The sequence below is a fragment of the Fukomys damarensis genome, unplaced genomic scaffold, assembly GCF_012274545.1.
Source record: "Fukomys damarensis isolate Sample0158 unplaced genomic scaffold, DMR_v1.0_HiC HiC_scaffold_2, whole genome shotgun sequence".
NCBI lineage: Eukaryota > Metazoa > Chordata > Mammalia > Rodentia > Bathyergidae > Fukomys > Fukomys damarensis.
The window spans coordinates 17,523,716-17,534,311 of record NW_022900914.1 but is presented as its reverse complement, the minus strand read 5'-3'; the positions used below and the strand labels follow the sequence as shown (position 1 = coordinate 17,534,311).

General features: G+C 42.9%; 1 long non-coding RNA gene across 1 annotated transcript; it reads right to left on the bottom strand.

Moving 5' to 3' along the window:
• Positions 1–4,787: 4,787 nt before the first annotated feature.
• On the bottom strand, positions 4,788–10,589 carry LOC104853467. Its single transcript, XR_777788.3, has 3 exons — positions 10,322–10,589; positions 8,444–8,646; positions 4,788–5,655 (listed from the first exon to the last, which is right to left on the bottom strand). It is a non-coding gene; the product is annotated as an uncharacterized LOC104853467 (long non-coding RNA).
• Positions 10,590–10,596: the final 7 nt, after the last annotated feature.

Below are 10,596 nucleotides of genomic sequence, written 5' to 3'. Positions count from 1 at the left end.
CAGTTCCAGGGTCTCCTGTAGTCCTTCCGTAATTGTTCCGCACGGTCATAGAAAACAATTTAATAAACTACAGCGCTTTAATCTTATCGGTTCTACTCATGTAGGGCAGCATTTCTCTCCGCACTCCCTACTTCAGTGAGATCGTTTCGTGCATCTATAACACACTTAGATTCAACTCTTCCTTCTCACTGTGAGTCCCCTCTAACCCCTGATCTACTTAGCACCGAAGAGTTTTGCCTTTTCCAGGATGTCATATAAATGGAGCTGTACATCGTGTAGCTTTTAAAGACTGGTTTCTTTTACTTAGAAACGTCCATTAAAGATGGATCTGTGTCTTCATGGGATTTGTTAGCTCATTCCATTCTGTGAAGCTACCACCGTTTGTTTAGCCATTTGCCTACTTAAATTTGCTTCTAGTTTTTCTAGTTACGAACAAAATTGCTATAAACATTCTGATGCTGGCTCTTTGAAGACATAAGTTCCAGTTCCATTGGGCAAATACATACGGTGTGTGACCGGCAAGACTATGTTTCATAAGAATTGCCAAACTGTTTTCCTAGTGTGGCTGTTTCCACTTTGAACCAGCAGTGAATCAAAGTCTTTGCTGTTTCACAAAGTTTTATCAGTGTTTGCCAGCAAATGTTTTTAGATATGACCCTTTTAATCGGTGTCTAACAATCTCTCACTGTTGTTTGACTACTTTTTTAAAATAATAAAAATTTATAAGGGGTGGGGAATAAAATTGTAAACAAAACAAGAAATTGGAGTGATTGGCACGAATCATTAAGGACAGTCTGAAGTAGCTCAGACTGTAGGAGAAAGGGGTCTTCTTCTTAGGTTGTATTAGAAATGAGATAAAAGAGCCGGGCGTGGTGGCACACCCCTGTAATCCCAGCACTTAGGAGGCTGAGGCAGGAGGATCGCTTCAAGTTAGAGACCATTCTGGGGGCTACATAGTGAGTTCCAGGTCGGTCTCAACTACATAGTGAGACCCTGTCTCAAAAAAAACCCAAAAACACCAATAAGAGAAAAGAAGGCTGTCTGTCACCTGAGTGAAAGAGATAAAATTCCAAAAATTCTAATGGCTCCTTTTCATAATGGTACCTAGAATTTTTAAAAATCAGATATAATGAGGCACATAGATACAAGAAAGCATCATAAAGGAAGGAGTTTTTATATTTACAGAGCCCTAAAATCAGGAGGCATGGTGAACCAGGAGGGGCCACGAGGAGAGGAAAAGATGGTGAAAGGAAAACGTTAGCAAGAGCTTCTATTGTGGTTTTCACCTGGAGGGCAAGGCCAGGACAAGTAAGCATCTTTAGGGTGTCAGTGATTGAAGAGAGAGCTCTGAATTGGTTGGTTTGCATGCGAAAGGCTGCTTCCCAGACTAGTTGTTTGCTTTCTCTCAGAATTTGCTGGCCCTGAGAGGTAATGAGCCTTCCCCAAGTCCAAAGTCAGTAAGGTCCAAAGATGATAGAGCATTAGAAAGATATGCTTCATCTACTCCTCCTCACGTAGATTTCATTTTCAGGTCTATTTTCTTGGAGCTGTCTGAGGCTGCTTAACCCTCCTGGCTCCTGGGTCTGAGCTGTGTAAGGATCCCTCTATGCTTAGGGCCACATTTCCTCCAGGTCCTAGAAATGTGTGGTTGCTCCTGGTCTTCATGGCACCCATACACCTGTCATGTGCTTCCAGCTTTGCAAAGCGTGTCAGTGCACCTGTTGCATGACCCTGGGCGACCCCTCTGGAGGTGGAGGATTTGTCCTGTAGCTTTACTGCCATTTAACATTTCTCAATTCTTTCCGCTTGCCAAAGAATCTAAATATTTACAACTCCATTTTCCATATATCGTCCTGTGTTCTGTTCCCATTTTTCTTCTCTCAGATTTATATGCTATCTTTCTTCTAGGTTTCTCCTAATGTTTCATTCATCCAACACACATTTGCTGCACAGATTCAGCAACAGGAACTGTGCCAGGTCCCAGGGACACCAAAATAAACAAGTTTGTCACTGTGTGGTGGGAAAAATAGACATGAACATAGGTTGTGGGGTCTGATAATGTATAATGTGGTAGTCGTGTTCTTAAGAATTGTTCCACTTAATCTTCACATCACTCTCAAAGCGGATTCCATCACAACCTCCTCTCTCTACCACCATTCTTGGGTTGCAGATGGCCACCTTCTCTGTCTCACATGACCCTTTCTCTGTGCCCAGGCACCCCTGGGATGTCCTTGTGTGCACAAATTTCCTCTTCTTATAAGGACACTAGTCAGATCAGATCATGGTTCATCTATGTGGTCTTATTTAATGATAATGAAGTTTTGGAAGGCCGTGTCTCCAAATGGTCCTTCTGGGATTTTGGAAATCAGAACCTCAATGTGTAAGTTGTGGGAAGGAGTAACAATTCATCCCATAACACTGTTGGAATCCAATCCATGCTATCCGAAGTCCTCTTCAGATATATACTTCCTTCAAGATGCCTGAAATCTAATCAGATGCAACCTCTCTTTCCTTGTAATACCTTTACTCCTATCTACCACTTAACAAGGCCCTACTGAAAAGTTCAATGTCTGAACAATGTCTTATTTTATAAACATTTTTTATTATTGTATCTCCCAAGGGCATGTGGCTTAGAGTCTTACTCAGTGTAAAAACTCAAGAAAAATTCAGTGGTTGAATGAATAAGAAATTGGTTCACCCAGACAATGGGATATCATTCAGTTCTAAAAATAAATTGATTATCAAGCAATGAAAAGACATGGGGGTCCAGGTGGGGCAGTACCCATAATCCCAGCACTTTGAGAGGCTGAGGCAGGAAAGCTTTCAAGCCCAATCTAGGCAACTTTGTGACTTAGTAAGATCCAGCCTCAAAATAAAATAAAATATTTGGTAAAGGGCTGATAATGTCACTCAGTGAGAAAGACTTGGGTTCAATCCTCAGTAATACATTACACACACACACACACACGAAGGTTTAAATGCACATTGTTAAGTAAAAGAAGCCAATCCAAAAAGGTTTTAAAAACATGATTTCAACGATACTACATTCAGGAATAGGTAAAGTTATAGACAGGTAAAAAGATGAGCTAGTGGTAAGGTGGGATGGGCGGGCTAGAAGCAGGGATAGAGGACAGAGGACTTACAGGGCAGTGGAAATATTCCATATGATACCATTCTTGTCAAACAAAGAGTATACAGCACCAAGCGTGAAGCCTGATGCAGACTATGTGCCTGGGTGACGATGATATACAGTACTGGCTCACCCGTGTAATGAGTGTCCTGCCCTGGTGATAAACTTCTGTGGCAGAGGAGGCCGTGTATCTGTAGGGGGAGGAAACTCTCTCTATTTGGAAACTCTCTCCTGCTGTGAATGTAAAACTGTTCTAGATAATAGAATCTATCTACAGGGGGAAAAAATCAATAAATATAATTTTGACTGTATTGGATCTTCTACATAACCCTCACAATTTTGAAGATCTGGATCTGATATCCATCGTTGGGTCTCCATAAACTCTGCTTTCCTTTACAATAGTTAGGTCTCTAGCCTGACAAGGGACATTGAGACAATTGAGGAAGAGCACGGGACTAGGGTCCCAGTTCAGTGGTTCTGTGGCTGTGGAGGATATCTTCCTTCCCAAGCCTCACCTGCATGGAGGCAAACGGAATTTCCTGAGGACAGCACTTTCAGCCATCACCACAGTGGGCAGTGTGTGCTTTGGGGGTCTCCTGCTAAAGAAAGGTATTAAGAACTGCTGTGAGTGCCGCTGCTGACAAAAAAGCAAGTATCCACAGCTCTCAGTAAAGAAGTGGACAGTCGTGGGATAAAGAAGGGGATGAGAAGATCTGAGGACAAATCTGCTACAAGAGGCCAGAGATGAACCTCAGACCCTTCACCACTTTACCTGACATGAAACTCACTAATGAAACCCTAAATTCTCACAGACACCCTCTGTCTTGGTCATAAAGATCTGTACACATGGATTTAGGCCATGTTCTCCAATCCAGCCTTATACAATGAAAAGTCCAAATATGAATCACCCTATAGCATGCAGTCTCCAGTCAGCCCCAGTCACCCAGCCACCAAACTCTAATGAAACCCTAAATTCTCACAGACACCCTCTGTCTTGGTCATAAAGATCTGTACACATGGACTTAGGCCATGTTCTCCAATCCAGCCTTATACAATGAAAAGTCCAAATATGAATCACCCTATAGTAATCAGGTCATCACATTCACTCTAGCCAGAATTCATCTCCCCACTTGTTGATCAACTCAACGTGGTCTCAGCTGTGTTTCTTGGAGTCTTAGTTCACGTGGTGTGCTATAACAAAAATACCAGAGGGCTTAAACAACAGGCATTTATTTCTCACAGTTCTGCAAGCTGGAAAGTCCAAGATCAAGGCTCAGATCCTTACCTGGTGAGGGACCCCTTCCTGGTTCAGAGGCTCTGTCTTCTTGTATTTACAGAAGGAGAAAAGGTCTCTTTGGTTCCTCTTGTATAAGAACACTAACCCTCAACATGAGGGCCCCATCCTTTCAAAAGCCTCCTAACACCTTGCAGATTAGGATTTTCAAGATATGAGCAGGGTGTGGTGAAATTAGGGAACACAAATATTTAGCTCACACCAGAGCCCTGTAAGAATTAGGGAGGTGTTTCAAGAACCCGCTCGTGAGGGCGTAGGGTGCCAAGGAAGAAGGACTCTCCCACTCCAGCTCAGCCCGAGCAGGCATAGTTTCATCTGCAATGTACATCAGAGTCCTGCTTACAAGTGCAGATCAGAATTCAGTGTTTAAGCTTCACAGCATTTCTGAGATCAGATGTAAAGTCTCCCAAGTGTAGATTCTCATATGAGTGCCTAATTTGAGTAAAGTGCCCTGATTCCCAGATCTGACTATAGTCAGAAGCACCTACATGTCCCTACAGAGCTCAGCTGGAGGCTTTGGAGAGTAGTTTCCATGTTAAGCCAAACAGGTTTGGGAAGATAAGACGAAAACAGAGTTAGGCCAAAGACAGTGCTAGAGGTCAATCCAATTCCTCAGCGAAAAGTGGGCACCCAATAAATAAGAGTGTTTAATGTGAGACAAGCCTTCCTCTTTTCCTGCTCTAGCCAGGTCAGTGGGTAGTGAGATAGGTCGAAGGACTGTAAAGGCCACCCACACCCACCTATCTGTCAGTGTCCTTCTTGGGAAAAATAAAATAAAACACTACACCCATTTTTTGAGAGAGTTGATGACCAGGTAAGACTCTAACAAGTGGGCTTCCCTGGTACATCAGCAAGGTGAGGTGCAGAAAAGGGATCCTAGCTCTGATCCTAAGCCATCTTGGGGTCCTGAGAGAAGCAGTAGACTATTGTCAGATGTGGTTTATGAATATCCTTCTGGCTACTCTTCTCTGTGATATCAGTGACAGGACAGTTCTGAGTGTCCTCAACTGTGTGTTTCCTGGTTCTCTTTATAGGAATACAAATGAAGTGACCTGTGATAAGTCCTTAGAAGATGAGCTGTCCTTTGTGTGCGGGGACTTCTGACACTGGGTAACGAGAGATGGCTCAGGTGGCAGAGGTTCTGCAAGGATCCACAGGCATAAGGGTGTGTTGGGTGGGGAGAGAGGCTTTTGGGGTCCACGTCCTTTCTTCTGTGCCTGAGTATGAATGCCTGTGGGGAGAGGAGAAATGAGGAAGGAACATCACTGCCAACGCCTCCTTTCTCTCTCCCTTTTCGTCTTGTTTCTCACTAACTCTGAACATTAACTGAAATAATTTCCCTGCTCACCTTATAGTCACTGTCTTAACTCTTTCGTGTTCCTTTTGTCAGGCACCAAATAGGATAAACAAAGAACCTTTGACAATACAATAATCTAGGTTTGCTATCAGGTATATAAGTGAAGAAGAATTACTGGGGAAAGAATTAGTAGGAGTTGATCTAGAAAAAGCAACTTATCACTATCTGTATGACCTTGAGTGAATGAATTGCAGACTTTTCACTAGTTCATTCATCAAGCATTGTTTTATTCAACAAATATTTATCTTGGGCTAGGTACCTATAGTAAGACCTGGGAATTTTTTCATTCATTCAACAAGTATTTAAATTCATATTATGTGTCAAGCACTAATCAAGGAGTTGGGATGCAGCAGTGAATAAAATAAGCATGGTTTCTGTCATTAAACAATCTTATATTCTAGTGATAGACGGCAAGGGGAGACAATAAAAAAGTAGATGATCAATATGTCAGGCATTAGCCTGATATGGCAGTGCACATCTATAATCCCAGTGCTCTGGGAAGCTGAGGCAGGAAGATTGTCAAGTTTGAGCCCAGCTTGGACAACTTAGCAATTTAGTGAGACTCTGTCTCAAAAATAAAAAATAAACATAAGGCTGGGATTGTAGCTCAGTGCAAAGGCCCTGGGTTCAATCCCCAGTACTGTGGGGTGGGGAGTGTTAAATATCATGTATAAAGGGATTAAAGAAAGAAAGATGGTCATGATGATAACTTATATAGGATGTGGACATTTAAGCAGCAACCTGAAGGGTACGAAGGGAGATGCACAGGTATCTGGAACAAAAGCACATCACAAAGAGAATGATGGGGATGTCTCAAGCAATTGCACCTCAGTAAAGTTGGGGGGGGTGATGAATGACTTATCACATACAAGAGCCTTTTAAATTGCCTTCAATCCCTCCTGGAGAGGAACAGTGGAAACCACAAAAACAACCTAAAATGAGGACGAAATGAGATAAATATGAAAGGATTTTTAAAAGCATAGAAAGCTATATAAATCTCTGCTAATCCTATTAGTCACTGGTTTCTACTAACAGTCAGAGGGTGCATGCATGTATGTTTGAAGGCCTTATCATCCTCAAGGTAAATTAGTGCTGGCTTGAGTTCAACAGCTAATACAAATGCAAAAGGAATTCTAGGGTTTGGTGGCTGGGTGACTGGGGCTGACTGGAGACTGCATGCCACGCCTGCAGCCTGCACGCCAACATAGTCTTGTACTACACTACTTCCTGCTGCATTTGATTAGGAGGAACTGGAATCTCCTAACCAAGATGGGACTGAATTTCTTTATTTACATGAAAATAGCTGGTTAGAAAAAAATCCCTTTGCCTTGTGCAACTAGTCAACCAAATTCTTTAGCACAGGTAAACATATTTCCACAACTGGTGAAGTTCTAATTGGGTAGCAGGGGAATCGTCAACCTGTAAGGAGATTCTTCTTACTTTACAAAAGCTTGAAACCAGGGCTGGGGATTTAGCTCAGTGGTGCCATTGCCTTGCAAACACAAGGTCCCGAGTTGGATCTGTGGTACCAAAAACAAAACAAAACAAACAAACAAACAAAAAACCTTGAAACCAGATGGGGATATAGTTCAGTGGTAGAGCATGTGCCTAGTATGTGTAAGGTCCTGGGTCCCATCCCTAGCAGAGAAGAAAACAAATGTTCTAATCACCAGCTTCTCATACATTTTTTCTTAAATCTAACTTATGGGGATAATCGAGAACACACACACTAGAGTTCAGCCTGAATGTGGCATTTTAGCGGAAAACCCCAGCTGAGCACACAACAAGTATGCTTCGGCTTTGCCAGAAGAAAAATAGTTATGCATTATACATGGACTATAAAGACATTTTTTGTAAGCCTTACTTTAAAATGTTTGAGTTTTGGAACTTAAAATGTTCCATGTGTTTTGTATTTCTTGTTCACTCAGACTAAAGAGAAGTGATTGAAATTTCAGTTTCAGCATACATGCAGTAGAACCCAGGAATGTTTAATATAGCGTTATTCTGTAGCTACAGAGTTTGTAAATAAGGCTTTTTACTCATTACTGGTTGCAGTGAGGAAAGTATTCATTCAATCAATATTTATTAAGTACCAACTATGTGCCAGGCCCTATTTTTGGTACAGGAGCTACAACAGCCCATTGAATATATACATTACAGAAAACAGACCATTACATAAACATGATACTGTGTCAGGTCATGAAGAAATTACTCTCTGCCTGCTTTATTCCCAGATAGGGAATGTGGGTAGGGCTGCTGTTTTAGCAGAGGGAAAGCCTCTCTGTGGAAGTCTTATTTGAATAAAGACCTTAATGAATGCAGAAAGGAGCCTTTGGTGGTGGCCAAGAAGTGCCCCAGGCAGAGGACTAGGATCAGCAGAAGAGAGCTGTGACAGCCCGAACACCACTTGGCAAGGGCGAGGTGAGTAACAAGGGACAGCAATTGATGGGAAATGTGGTCTCACACAAAACCCCACATCTCAAGGTCTCCCCCCTCCACTCAAGTAGAATGGCCACTGGTCTATGGTCTGACCTCATTTTTTGGAGGTTCAAGAGACGATAATAAATTGTAAGGACCTGTGATAAAACCACAACCTCATTAAGTGTCACATTAACACATATGAAAACATATACTTGGTGCTTTCCCTCCTAGGGCGGTTTACCTATGTATGCGTCCAACTGCCTGAAATGTCCTTCCAGATCTTCTGCCTGTGTGACTGCCCCATAGTTCAAGACTCCGTTTAAACTGTGCTTCCTGTAGGAATCCTTCCCTAACTCCTCAGGCTGACCACGCTGAGTGTCTCTCTTTGTGACTGCAACTCTAATTTAGAATTTCCTTGCCAGCAATAGATTGGTCTTCAGAACCCTGAAACAGTACATGAGAGAGCTTGTGAGAAATTCTTCATTTTTCAAAAAAGAAGGTTCACAAATCCCATGAGATTGAAAAATGAGTTTGTCACTTAAAAGAAGGAAAACCACTATTCGCGGCCAGTGCTTCATAAATAATAAATGGGCACACAAACCACGCACATTTCATTAAAATGAAGATTGCAATTGAATAGGCGAGTGGGGAGGTTGGCGCCCTCTCCCTGGACACACTCTGCAGCAAGCTGCACTTGCTTATGTACACTGGCATAAGGCTCCTGCTCCTTGAGACTGGTCTCTAGACAGCAAGGGCATTGCTAACACTTCCTGACACTTCTCCTGAGCACAGACTCACAGAAATAGCCAAGGACTGGGCCTGACACATGTTCTACACATATTAGTCTCAGTTAGGCTTCTAAGGCTACCACCAATTGTTTCAAGGCTAAGCCTTTCCAAAAGACAGAACAGAATCTCAGAATCCCTAAAATCTTCCCAGAACAAAGCTTTCCTCTCTCTTCCATGGGACAAACCCCCCTCCCCACACTGAAATCTGAAGTCATCATAGTATAGGAAATGCGCTCATTCAGAGGGATAACCCTCTATACCAGTTATGGCGACGAAACTTTCAGAGACTGAGTGCCCAAACTACATCCCCCAAACCCACTTGTTTGTTGCAAAGTGCCAACACTGTGATTAAACCTGAATATCTGATGTTTCGCTGCTGGGTTGACGCTGGGGTAACTTGGCTTGCCTGCTCACAAGAGGAGGCTTTATGGGCCGTAGCAGCACGTGCCAAATGCTCACCACCACTGCTCCACATGAAGGCATTTTCCCTCCCCGAAGACAGAAACAAATAACCTGAAGCATCAAGAGAGCCAGCATATGGACCGAAAGAAAGCCATCAAAAAACAGATCAGTACCACCACGTTCTTGGAGAGGTAGCGTCTAGGGCTGGAAGTGAACTCTCATTTTAAGAATGAAGTGAGACAAACCCTAAAAGGAACGGCGTAGGAGGAGGAATACAATTGCAGCCTCCGACAACTTGCACAAACTGTAAAAGAATTTAATCGTGTGGCAATAAGGTGCTTTCAATAGCAGCTGACAATAAAGCAAATGAAAAAATTTACACACAAGACGTGGTGGAAACGTCTGTATGTGTGCAAAAGGAATTTTTATGTGATACTTTATAAATTCTTATTTTCAATATACCAAGTGTAACGAAAGTTATGCATATTTTATAAAAATACCTTTAGCTAAACAGGTCAGAAGTAACTTTTTCAGTAAATCCATATATAAAATAAATCATATATAAAGTATATACATTACTGCCAAATGGAACATGTATTTTGAAATACAATCCTCGAGTAACTCTCACGAATCTAGAGCAGAACCCAGGTATCTGCCAAAGGAAACTTCTCAGCAGTTGTGGTTCGCGGGAAGGATACAATGCGTTATCTCTTATCTTCTGGACTTCTTTGTCAAATTTCTAACATCACTTCAGCAGAGTTCTGTATTTGACTTTCGACCTCGTGGCTATTTGACCTGCCAACTATTATTTTCTTTCAGGCGTTTAAACACTCCACCCAGTATTTGGTTTTCCGAAGCAGTTGTGTCCGTTTCCTTTTCAACTTCACCTTAAGAGTGGCTACGGTTTAGGACGTTGGCTCAACACCCACCCCCTGAAGAATCAGGCCAAACGGGGCATCGCAGTGACCGCCTGACGCTGGCACCGTTCTGGGAGCCCAGGGCTCCTGCAGGGCCTCGCGGCGTCAGGATTTCCAGGCAACCTGAGGCCCTGCCCAGGCCACCGTGCGGCCTGGGACCTCACAGCAGGAAAACGCCGCCCTTTCCTGTCTCCCGCTCCTTTCGCAGGCGGGCGAATCGCAGAGGAAGACAGGCTGATTTTAAAATTACTCTTAATTCTCGGCTCAGGCTGTGGCCCGGGGCGGCG